This window comes from Lithobates pipiens, unplaced genomic scaffold, assembly GCF_037356315.1.
Source record: "Lithobates pipiens isolate NorthernLeopardFrog02 unplaced genomic scaffold, aLitPip1_a1.2 Scaffold_30, whole genome shotgun sequence".
Lineage (NCBI taxonomy): Eukaryota > Metazoa > Chordata > Amphibia > Anura > Ranidae > Lithobates > Lithobates pipiens.
Window position 1 is genome coordinate 164714623 of NW_027507791.1, and position 12344 is coordinate 164726966.

The window sequence follows — 12344 nt, forward strand, 5'->3', positions numbered from 1 at the left end:
ACTTATACCCCAGTGGTTATGAGGCAAAAAGCAGCAGCAAAGCAGAGAGCTTTAGGGATACTACACACTCCAGATAGGGAAAGAGAAACAAGGGAATTGGTCAGGTCCCTAATTAAAGGATAAGCCGGTAGAAAAGCCGGTAGAGCAGATGCCCCTAAGGGAAGTGGCCCTGCCAGGAGGGGTAGTGGGAGATCAATATGTAGCTAATATGGCTCAAGTTTATGTCCCATGGAAGCCTAGTGAGACAAGAGCAATTGTGGCAAAACTGCCCAATATGGAAAAATGTCCTAAGAAATGATATGGGAAAATGATGTGGATGGAAAGGACTCAACAAGCCAGATATACAGATATGTGGATCTTGATTGACTGTGTGGTGCCTGAAAAGTATTTGGATGTATGGAACGTATTTGCAAAGAATAAGGGTGCTTGTGAACAATAAAATGTTAGAGAGAAGTAAGTGATGAGTTAGCAAATGGGTTAATCTCTCCCTATCGGTGTGCACGGGTCAGCTAGCAAATTGCAGATGTGCTTATGATTTTCTGAAAGGGAGGGATCAACAGGCTCCGTGTCAGTGAGGGAACAGTGCGGGCAGACGCCTGCTGCAGTGGCATAACTAGAACCTTCAGGGCCCCGATGCAAGAAACAATGAAGGGCCCCCCTGAACCCCATCCAGGGCCCTTCCCTCCGAGTCTGGCGGTTGAACTCCAGGGCGTGGTCACAGGTATGACCTTTGTGAGCCCTGTAGTTCCACCACTGGTATCAGTAGTTTTTTTTTATAATTTTTTTTTAATTTTTAGGTGCCCCATTGGGGGACTGTCCCTAGGCAGGATGGGGTCCCCGTCCCCAGAAGAGATGAGGCCTTTTTCTCCAGGGCAGATGAAGTTACTGCCCCCAGGTGAGAAGGGGTCCCAGTCCCCAGGGGAGGTGTGGGTCCCTGTCCCCACGTAAGAAGGGGTCCCTGTCCCCAGGAGGAGAGGGAGGGGGTATATAATGGTGTGTGGGGGATGGGGTCCTCTCACTCACCATGACCAAGCTGTAGGCCACGCACTCATCCATGCTGGCCTGGGCTCCATCCAGTGTGCTGGATGGGCGATCAGCATATCGCCCAGAAAGACCTTTCATCATCTGTGTATGACGGGGGAGGAGGGGGGCTGGCAGACAAGCCTGCAGTGTCCTCCGGGGAGCTGGCTCTCATAGGGCTGCACTGCATCTGTGTGCTTAAAGTTTGTTTACCCCTAGCTGCCTATGCTGCTGCTGGCCATATGTAGAGGGGGCTGCATGGGCCCCCTGCATCACAGGGCCCGGTTGCGGTCACGACTGCTACACCCCCTATAGTTACGCCCCTGACCCCTGCCCTACACCTGATAGATGTTATAGGGTTGTAAGAGGTGGGTACTGGGGGGTAGGTTTGGGTGGGCCTAAAAATCATATAAATCATGGCTCCTGTATATCCTGGATCAGGGATAAGGCTAGTAAGGGGGGTATCACTTGATAAATTGACCACCCAATGCCTGCAATATTGTAAGGTAGTGAACGGGCCCCTGCTTTCAGGGTAGTATGATGTTTAGTAAAGTATAAAGAATTACTAGCTCCTCTATGATGATATGAGGTCTGCAATATGAAGAATAGTTCATATAAGGCATAGAGGTAAGCGCCAATATAAATGTCGCAGCAGGGCACAAGATCGGATCAGTCACTAAAATATACCAAGTGCTCCGTTCGATGTATACTTTACCGATAGGTGTCTCGGGTTCTTCTGGGCGCTCATTCGGCCATGGTAGTGTTCAGTTAGAGAGTAAAAGGCTACAACTATATGGGATCCGAGCAGGTCTGGTGTCTAGTCGAGTGCGTGCGTTGAATGCTCTCTCGTCTGATGGGTTGGAGGCCCAGGACTGTTCCAGGTAGAAATCATGGTGGTAACCGGAGTCAGGGATATTGAAGCTAGTGTAAGTGTCTGTAGTCTTTCAAGGCAGGTAAGTAAGGGAATGGTCCATATGCATGGCAGAGGAAAGGAGAGCGGCACTAGGCAGGGTATGAAGCATGTAGGCTAATCCACCGTCGCATGGGTGTCCCAGAGCTCTCGTGAGGCGACAGGTCTAGCGGTCCCTGCGTGCTCTGCGAGGTAGCGGGACCGAAGTCGGGCTCGTCGGTGTGTGGCGGGGTCGGTGTCCCCCAAGTGGTCTGAAGGTGGATGGCAACCTATGTCTGCGAGATCTGGACAGTTGAGTTTCCATGAGATCTTCAGTGCTCCGGGTGTTGGGTGAAACCACACCTTCCCAAAATCGTCTTATAACCGGGCACTCCCACACCACATGTATAAAGTGGTACACTTCGGGCATCTATCCGAGTATCCCGGGTATATTCTGGAAAGGCGTTGCGGGGTATAGTATGCCCTATGAATACATTTCAACCGTATGTACCTGTCCTTAGCTGATATCATCAATGGCAAATATTGTTGTATCCCCTCTTCCCAATCATCAGTCGCCAGGATGGGGAGGTCCTCCTGCCATTTCTGGAAGAGGCTAGGTCCCCCCCTGGCCGACCCCGTCGAGATCCTAAGATAAAGAGAGGAGAGGACACGATCCGCCTCCTGGGCCATGAGAAATTTCTCGACAATGTGGGAGTGTAAGATTACTCCTGAAGGAAATTGTGCTCTCAGTGTGTGGCGTAATTGTATGTAGCGAAAAATCATTCTGGAGGGGAATTGGTATTCTTCTCTAAGGGAATCAAAGGGGATAAGGGATCCCCTCGGCATCACCTGTTGCAGAGTTGTGACACCATACCTAGCCCAAAGGGCAGGGTCCGGGACCGAGCTGAGGTGTTTCAACTTTGGGTTTTCCCACAGTGGGGTGTATGGCGACAGTGCGGCGGGCGGGTTCAATCGAGTTGTAACCTGATTCCAAACCCGAAGCATAGTTCGCATAGGGGTAGTGACCTCAGGGTGAGCCTTCGGCCCTCTAAAGACTAAGTTACTCAATGCAGGATAGGAGCCTAAAATTGCCGCCTCCAGATTAACAGACGGGTTGGAGCGGAGCTGCATGAACCACCACCGTAACCAGTACCGCTGCCCAATAATATTCCTTCAGACAGGGAAGGGCTAGACCCCCAAGTGACAGGGGCAATTGGAGGGTAGTTTGTGCTATTCTTGGGGTTGCCCCGGCCCATATAAAGGTGTTCACTATCTGTTCTACCTTCTTAAAAAATGAAGGTATCTGTCATTTGTGGGAGGAGCCTCGCCGTTATAAGACGGCCTCGGTTCCTCCCTGCCCTGTTGGATGTTTCCGGAGGTTGTCCCACCCTCTCGTTCCCCCTTTTTCTTTGTATCCCCTTTTCTTTTTTAGTACTACTTGGGAATGCCCCCTTTTAGGCATACTGACCACGTGACCACGGCACAAATTCAGGTCACTTTCTTTCAGTATCTGTCATTCCCATTTCATCATTGTTATTAGAGTCTCCAAGCACAAATTAAAAAAAAGCCTACGGCACCTGGTATTCCCAGGCACTCTCCCATCCAAGTACTAACCAGGCCTGATCCTGCTTAGCATACAAGATCAGACGAGATCGGGCGCATTTAGGGTGATGTAGCCATAGGCAGTCTTGCTGGCCACTCTCAACCCTCTTGACAAACGCCAAGATGGTCACCTCGGCAAACAAGCAGAAAAATAAAACAGGTCGTCGACGCCAACAACATATTAAAAAAAAAGCCTACGGCACCTGGTATTCCCAGGGGGTCTCCCATCCAGGTACTAACCAGGCCTGACCCTGCTTAGCATTCAAGATCAGACAAGATCGGGTGTATTCAGGATGATGTGGCCATAGGCAATCTTGCTGGCCACTCTCAACCCTCTTGACAAACGCCAAGATGGTCACCTCGGCAAACAAGCAGAAAAATAAAACAGGTCGTCAACGTCAACAACATATTTAAAAAAAAGCCGGGAGGGCGTGGCTTGCCTAGAGAGAGGATGGCTGCTTAAGCTTTTTGCTCCGTCTTACCTCAGCCTAAAAAAGATCGATCACCGAGGATTTTACCTGAAAAACACTTTCACATCATGGGGACCTCCTCAAGTGGACCCTCTGCATCTAGATCCCACTCACCAAGGGACCTGGGATCCCGTATACCAAGAGAATACCGCATCTTTTCAGGAACCAGGGGGCCCACATGGCGGCCTGTTCTCCCACCACCAACCACATCGGGATTACCCTGACGCCGACTGATCCACAGCACACTATGGCAGACAGTCCATCTCCCCATCACCAACAACTAAATATCCACGACCTGAGGACTGTCGCGGCTGATATAAAGAGCACTCTAACCGCCGCCATCTCAGACTTCCGCCACGAGATACAAGCAATCACAGGGAGAGTAAACTCCATGGAGCTAATGGCGGCGCAACAACAGCATTAATTGCAGATGGCTCAAGGCAAAGTCGACACACACACCTGGCAGCTCAGAGACCTCCAGCACCATGTCGAAGATATCGACAATAGGGGACGAAGACACAATCTGAGGTTTAGAGGCCTCCCGGAGTCGATGGAGCCCGAGCAAATCCTCCCAGCGGTCACATCCCTATTCAGCCAGCTGCTAGTCTGAACCTCCGGTACACCTATAGCTATGGAGAGGATACATAGAGCCCTTAGGCCTAAGGGCAAAGATTCTGATCCCCCACGGGAGGTCATCTGTTATGTTAACGACTATACCCTCAAAGAAGAGGTTCTTAAAAAAACTAGGAGCAATCTGAACCTGACATTTGAAGGCCATTTGATCCAGATATATCAGGATCTTTCGGCGATCACGCTGAAACATCGAAGAGACTTGCGCCCATTACTTGACGTGCTGAGGCATAGAGACATCCGCTATCGCTGGAAGTTTCCGTTCGCTCTGCAAGCCTCTTACCAGGGCCGCACTGCAATCTTAAAAGTGCCAGAATATCTAGAAACCTTCTGCAAAACGCTGGACCTGCCACTGGTTGAAATACCTAATTGGTATGCTGATTTTCGGGTCCACATTTCACCCAACACCCGGAGCACTGAAGATCTCATGGAAACTCAACTGTCCAGATCTCGCAGACATAGGTTGCCATCCACCTTCAGACCACTTGGGGGACACCGACCCCGCCACACACCGACGAGCCCGACTTCGGTCCCGCTACCTCGCAGAGCACGCAGGGACCGCTAGACCTGTCGCCTCACGAGAGCTCTGGGACACCCATGCGACGGTGGATTAGCCTACATGCTTCATACCCTGCCTAGTGCCGCTCTCCTTTCCTCTGCCATGCATATGGACCATTCCCTTACTTACCTGCCTTGAAAGACTACAGACACTTACACTAGCTTCAATATCCCTGACTCCGGTTACCACCATGATTTCTACCTGGAACAGTCCTGGGCCTCCAACCCATCAGACGAGAGAGCATTCAACGCACGCACTCGACTAGACACCAGACCTGCTCGGATCCCATATAGTTGTAGCCTTTTACTCTCTAACTGAACACTACCATGGCCGAATGAGCGCCCAGAAGAACCCGAGACACCTATCGGTAAAGTATACATCGAACGGAGCACTTGGTATATTTTAGTGACTGATCCGATCTTGTGCCCTGCTGCGACATTTATATTGGCGCTTACCTCTATGCCTTATATGAACTATTCTTCATATTGCAGACCTCATATCATCATAGAGGAGCTAGTAATTCTTTATACTTTACTAAACATCATACTACCCTGAAAGCAGGGGCCCGTTCACTACCTTACAATATTGCAGGCATTGGGTGGTCAATTTATCAAGTGATACCCCCCTTACTAGCCTTATCCCTGATCCAGGATATACAGGAGCCATGATTTATATGATTTTTAGGCCCACCCAAACCTACCCCCCAGTACCCACCTCTTACAACCCTATAACATCTATCAGGTGTAGGGCAGGGGTCAGGGGCGTAACTATAGGGGGTGTAGCAGTCGTGACCGCAACCGGGCCCTGTGATGCAGGGGGCCCATGCAGCCCCCTCTACATATGGCCAGCAGCAGCATAGGCAGCTAGGGGTAAACAAACTTTAAGCACACAGATGCAGTGCAGCCCTATGAGAGCCAGCTCCCCGGAGGACACTGCAGGCTTGTCTGCCAGCCCCCCTCCTCCCCCGTCATACACAGATGATGAAAGGTCTTTCTGGGCGATATGCTGATCGCCCATCCAGCACACTGGATGGAGCCCAGGCCAGCATGGATGAGTGCGTGGCCTACAGCTTGGTCATGGTGAGTGAGAGGACCCCATCCCCCACACACCATTATATACCCCCTCCCTCTCCCCCTGGGGACAGGGACCCCTTCTTACGTGGGGACAGGGACCCACACCTCCCCTGGGGACTGGGACCCCTTCTCACCTGGGGGCAGTAACTTCATCTGCCCTGGAGAAAAAGGCCTCATCTCTTCTGGGGACGGGGACCCCATCCTGCCTAGGGACAGTCCCCCAATGGGGCACCTAAAAATTAAAAAAAAATTATAAAAAAAAACTACTGATACCAGTGGTGGAACTACAGGGCTCACAAAGGTCATACCTGTGACCACGCCCTGGAGTTCAACCGCCAGACTCGGAGGGAAGGGCCCTGGATGGGGTTCAGGGGGGCCCTTCATTGTTTCTTGCATCGGGGCCCTGAAGGTTCTAGTTATGCCACTGCAGCAGGCGTCTGCCCGCACTGTTCCCTCACTGACACGGAGCCTGTTGATCCCTCCCTTTCAGAAAATCATAAGCACATCTGCAATTTGCTAGCTGACCCGTGCACACCGATAGGGAGAGATTAACCCATTTGCTAACTCATCACTTACTTCTCTCTAACATTTTATTGTTCACAAGCACCCTTATTCTTTGCAAATACGTTCCATACATCCAAATACTTTTCAGGCACCACACAGTCAATCAAGATCCACATATCTGTATATCTGGCTTGTTGAGTCCTTTCCATCCACATCATTTTCCCATATCATTTCTTAGGACATTTTTCCATATTGGGCAGTTTTGCCACAATTGCTCTTGTCTCACTAGGCTTCCATGGGACATAAACTTGAGCCATATTAGCTACATATTGATCTCCCACTACCCCTCCTGGCAGGGCCACTTCCCTTAGGGGCATCTGCTCTACCGGCTTTTCTACCGGCTTATCCTTTAATTAGGGACCTGACCAATTCCCTTGTTTCTCTTTCCCTATCTGGAGTGTGTAGTATCCCTAAAGCTCTCTGCTTTGCTGCTGCTTTTTGCCTCATAACCACTGGGGTATAAGTCTGGCTTGTCTGTTTTATGGGGGTGTGTAATCTATCTATTTTAGTGAACTTTGCTAAAGCATTTGATTTTGATGGAGTGTACTGCCAAATTTGTCCATCTTTATCAAATATTACCCCCTCACTTTTATCGAATGAAGATCCCAAACTACTCCTCCGCTGAGAAGTCCCTTGGGCTCCCTCTAACATTCGGCTCCTTCCCTCCTGTGAGAAGCTGGAAACAGCTTGCTGCTGCTGAGGGGTAGCCTGGAAAGGCATGTGGGGAGCACTCTGTTCTCCCGTGTCTTCTTCCCTTTCCTCCATAGGATCAACTTCATCTATAGGGGCAGACGCTGCTCTAGATGCTACTGCTAAATCCCTTCTTGCAAACTCATACGGGGATGCCCAAGCATTGGGAAGCTCCTCTTCATCTTCCAGATGCAGAGCAGCTTTTTCAGTACACATTTTATAAGGGGGTGGTTTTAAATTATTTCGGGACTCTTCTTCCCAAGCAGCTAGACATTCAATCCCCCCACAATCAGACATTTTAAAGAGTAAATTAAATAATGCATCAATTGTTGGGGTATCAAGCGAACCCTCAGGGGGGCCACCATTTCGACGGGTCCTCTTTGTATTCCCTTTTTGTAATTTTACACCATTTTACATGATGCTTTAAAACATCCGGCTCTCCACTTACCATCATCTTTATGATAGGGGCGCTTGGATGCAATTTCGCTACACTTAACCCTGTTTTCTTTGCTATTTTTAATAATTTTATTGCCCTTTCTTTTGTTAACCCAAAAGTATTCATTACCGGTAAAATATTTTTTTCAAGCAAATTTCCCATTTTCTTTATGTTTCCCCTGTTACTCTTTTTCAGAAATGACAATATTTTAGAGCTCCGGGACTGTTTACTTCTCACGGCTGTGTACCAGCAGCCCAGTACATATATTGAGATATCTCACTTCGTTCTACTCTCAGAAGGACGTCTCCTTTCTGAGTGGTAATAGGCTAGTCCCTATCTCGACTCCCTATTCCAGAGAACATACAGCAGGTCATTCACCCATTTGTGGCTATCCGCTGAAGGCAAACCTATCCGCCTTAGGACCACAAACGTTTCTCAAAAAATCACACAAAAAATTCAACATCCACCACCTTCTATTCACTCATAGAAATTGTGGTACCTGCATTTTACACATCCCTTAATAACATGACTATATTCATTGTCATTTCTGAGAGTAAGAAGAAGGGCAAGTAAGTACTTTTGCATGCTTAAGTTGTAACTGGTACCATTAGTATTCTCAGTAATCGTACATAGACAGAATGCAGTAAAATCAAAAAGGAAAAAAATCAAAAAATCTAAAAGGAACTGTATTCCACAAGCCCCACCCGGCTCCTCAAAACCGCACAGAAAGACAGTACTTTCTAATATGAGAAATAAAAGGTTTCTCACCTGAGGCCTCTGTGCTGTCCCTCCTTTTGAGGGTTGAGAGCCGATGGTGGGGGTGCAGATAAGAAGACCGTCCGAGGGTCACCAACTGTTATGATGAGCTTTGAAATAAAGGACATCTACGAAGTAGCATTCGTCTCAATGCATGTTTACTTCAGAAATACTCACTGTACAGAGGACCACACCTTCCAAGGGGTTGTGGTACAGAATACAAACTGTTACAGCTTTTTATAAGAAAATTATAACATTACCGCTTATGGCGGGCACAGAACCAAGTTACAGAGTACGTAATACATTTCATAATAATTGGTCCCACATTACATATGGTCATCTTGACCCAAACACAAAAACAAGATAAACAAGATAAAGGTCAATTTGACAGGATAGTGATTAATTATGATAAGGGTAAAGTTTGTTATAAACAGGGACTTTCCATACCAACATTTTTACAACATTTCTGGGAATAATATCTTTTGTTATCTTACTGGCAGAACATTTCATGTCATCCAGAGAACAGAATACACAAGCAATCATATGTGTGGAAACATTTGACAAATACTCAAAGAATAGAGAAACATTTGAAAAAGAAATTCATTCTTATATTGAAGGGGAACTCTGAGTAACTTATATAGATATGTGTTGCATATGTCTTCATATCTTCACACTAGCCTATCTGTATAAACTAGCCTGTCTTTTGTACACATTAGCCTCTCTGTATAAACTAGCTGGTCTTCTGTATACACTAGTCCGTCTGTATACACTAGCAAGTCTGCATAGCCTCTCTGTGTAACACAGTCTCTCTCTCTGTATACCCTAGCCTCCATCTCTGCATGCCCAGAACGTTCGTCTGTATAATCTAGCCTATCTATATACACTAGCCTGTGTTTTGTACACTTTAGCCTATCTGTATAAACTAGCCGGTCTTCTGCATACATGAGTCTCTCTGTATACCCTTGGATGTCTTTTGTATACACTAGCTGCTCATTATACATTAGCTCTCTGTATACCCAAGCCTCTCTGTATACACTAGTCCGTCTGTATACACTAGCAAGTCTGCATACACCAGCCTCTCTATGTAACCCAGCCTTTCTCTCTGTATACCCAAGATGTTCTTCTCTATAATCTAGCCTATTTATATACACTAGCCTGTCTTTTGCACACATTAGCCTCTCTATATAAACTAGCCGGTCTTCTGTATACACTAGTCCGTCTGTATACACTAGCAAGTATGCATACTCTAGCCTCTCTCTCTGTATACCCTAGCCTCCATCTCTGCATACCCAGAACGTTCTTCTGTATAATCTAGCCTATCTGTATACACTAGTGTATACAGACGGACTAGTGTATACAGAGGACCGGCTAATGTGTACAAAAGACAGGCTGATGTATACAGATAGGCTAGATTATACAGAAGAACGTCCTGGGTATGCAGAGCGCTCAGCTTCAAGGTATGGCCAACATGAGTAATATGGGGGACACTCCTCACCCCCGCCCCCACCTACCAGATCTGACTTTCATCCCCTTGCCCTCTCTGCCCCGGTCATCTGGTGGCAGTTTTATGCACTCCCTGGCCCCCACCCATTCATAATCCTTACCGACCTTTCCTTCCGCTGCTCACTGGAACACACTGGATGACTTGTCTAATTAACCAACTTGTACAAGACACCGCTATCCTCCTGTCTGACACCGGTCCCCCTTGAAGGCTTTACCCCTCACTGTTTGGGTGGTCCCTGCCTCCCCCTGGATGCTCCACATATACCCTGACGACATTGTCGGAGGGGCACCACTTGACAGGACACGGGGCTGTCATGCCGGTGGCATCTCCCATTGGAGGAAGGGATGATGGCCCCAACCCCTTGGCAGCAGGTTCTTTCATGTACAGACCAGGGCAGCTCATCTTTCCTTCTGGAGTCTTGACCTTAGAGGGGGGAGTTGCACTTTGGGGGGTCTGAGTGATACCTAGTGTGCTGTACTGGAAGGGCTTGACATTCCCGCATATGTGTCCCCTCCCCCTGGTTGCGCCCCTCGCCCCCCCCTCTGGCCCCCACCTACTCTTTGCCGACATTGCCTTCTGCAGCTTTCGGGGACCCTGGACGACTTATTTATTGAGCCTATCGGTACGAGACACTGCTTCCCTCCAGTGTGACTCTGGACCCCCCTGGAGGATTTACCCCTTACTGTTTGGGCTGTCCCAGCCTCCCTCTGGATGCTCTACACAGCCCCCGATGGCGATGCAGGAGAGACACTAATTGGCGGGCCCCAGGACTGTTGCTCGGGTGAAGTTTCCCGTTGGATGGAGGGATGGTGGCCCCAGCCCCTTGCCTGCCGGATTTTCCATGCACCGACCAGGGCTGCTCCTCTTTCATCTTGATGTGGTGACCATGGAGGGGAGGAGTTGAAATTTATGGGGTCCGGGTGGTTGCTGGTGGGAGTGCGCTAAAGGACTTGACATTTCCGCATGTTTGTCCCCTCTCCCCTGTCTCCCCCCTCCCTCCCCCCCCTTCCCACCCTTCCCTTCCCTCCTTTCCCTCCCCCTTTCCCTCCTTCCACCCCCCCTTTTCCCCCCTTCCCTGCCCCTTTTCCCCCCCGGGGCGTGGACAGGGGAGAGGGGGTAAGGAGAGGACAATCTGCCAAAGGGAGAAATGCATTTGTTCGGGGACTGCATGTACTTTTGGAGTATGGGACGGGGGGTGGTGGATCCCATTCTGTGATGCCTTTTCTGTTGTGACGGGCTCCCTTGTGCATGCCTACGTTTAGGGCGAGCCGAGGAGACCCCTCAGTGCTGACAGTTATGTGCTCTACCTCTGTTTTGATTATACTATTGTTTTTTGGTTCTATGATGTTACTGATTGTCTTTTATTTGCATACCGGTATCAGACGTGACATTTACCACTGCCGGGACTGGGGGGACTAGGATTCGGGGGCTCCCTCTCCGACCTGTCTACCCACCAACCCAAGTAGGACAGCGCTTTAAACCCAGTGTACATCTGGTAAGCGCTATAGCATAATTGTGCTGTTTTAGTATACCCTTCCTGTACTGTTGAGTGCGGACAACCCTTAATTTCCCTCTCCCCCTGGGGTTGAGGTGCCCGGCCTCTTTTTCCCCTTACCTTTCCTTCCATTTGCCCTTCCTTTCTCCCCCTTACTTCCCGCCATGCATTACCTACCCAAAACCTACCTTAATTAAACTTTCTTTGCTTTTCTCTGACATCCCCCTCCCCCTCCCCGAGGAGTGATGGCAGACTCAGTCAAGGTCACCTCTCTAAACGTTAAAGGACTGAACTCCCCTGAAAAACGGTGGATCCCCCTGTGAGAACTGAAGACTTCCTGTACTGATGTGGCCTTTATACAAGAAACACATTTTAAAAATACTAGCCTCCCCTTTCTATGGTCGAGATCCTTCCCTAAGGTCTACCACTCTACTAACCCCTCCTCTAAGACCAAGAGAGTCTCCATTCTGATCTCTAGCAGGCTCCCCTGGGTTCTCCAGGATTCTCTGGTGGACCCTGGGGGCCGATATCTTTTTCTTAGGGACCACATTGGAGAGTGCCTTTTTACATTTGCCACTGTGTACGCTCCCAATGATCACCAAGACACGTTCCTCAGAACTACCCTGCTCAGATTATGTGACTTTCGGGAGGGCCAG

At 49.0% G+C, this 12344-nt stretch overlaps 2 pseudogenes; both read right to left on the reverse strand.

Moving 5' to 3' along the window:
* Positions 1 to 3474: 3474 nt before the first annotated feature.
* Positions 3475 to 3593, reverse strand: LOC143949681 (5S ribosomal RNA; annotated as a pseudogene).
* Positions 3594 to 3702: 109 nt separating this feature from the next.
* On the reverse strand, positions 3703 to 3821 carry LOC143946158 (5S ribosomal RNA; annotated as a pseudogene).
* Positions 3822 to 12344: the final 8523 nt, after the last annotated feature.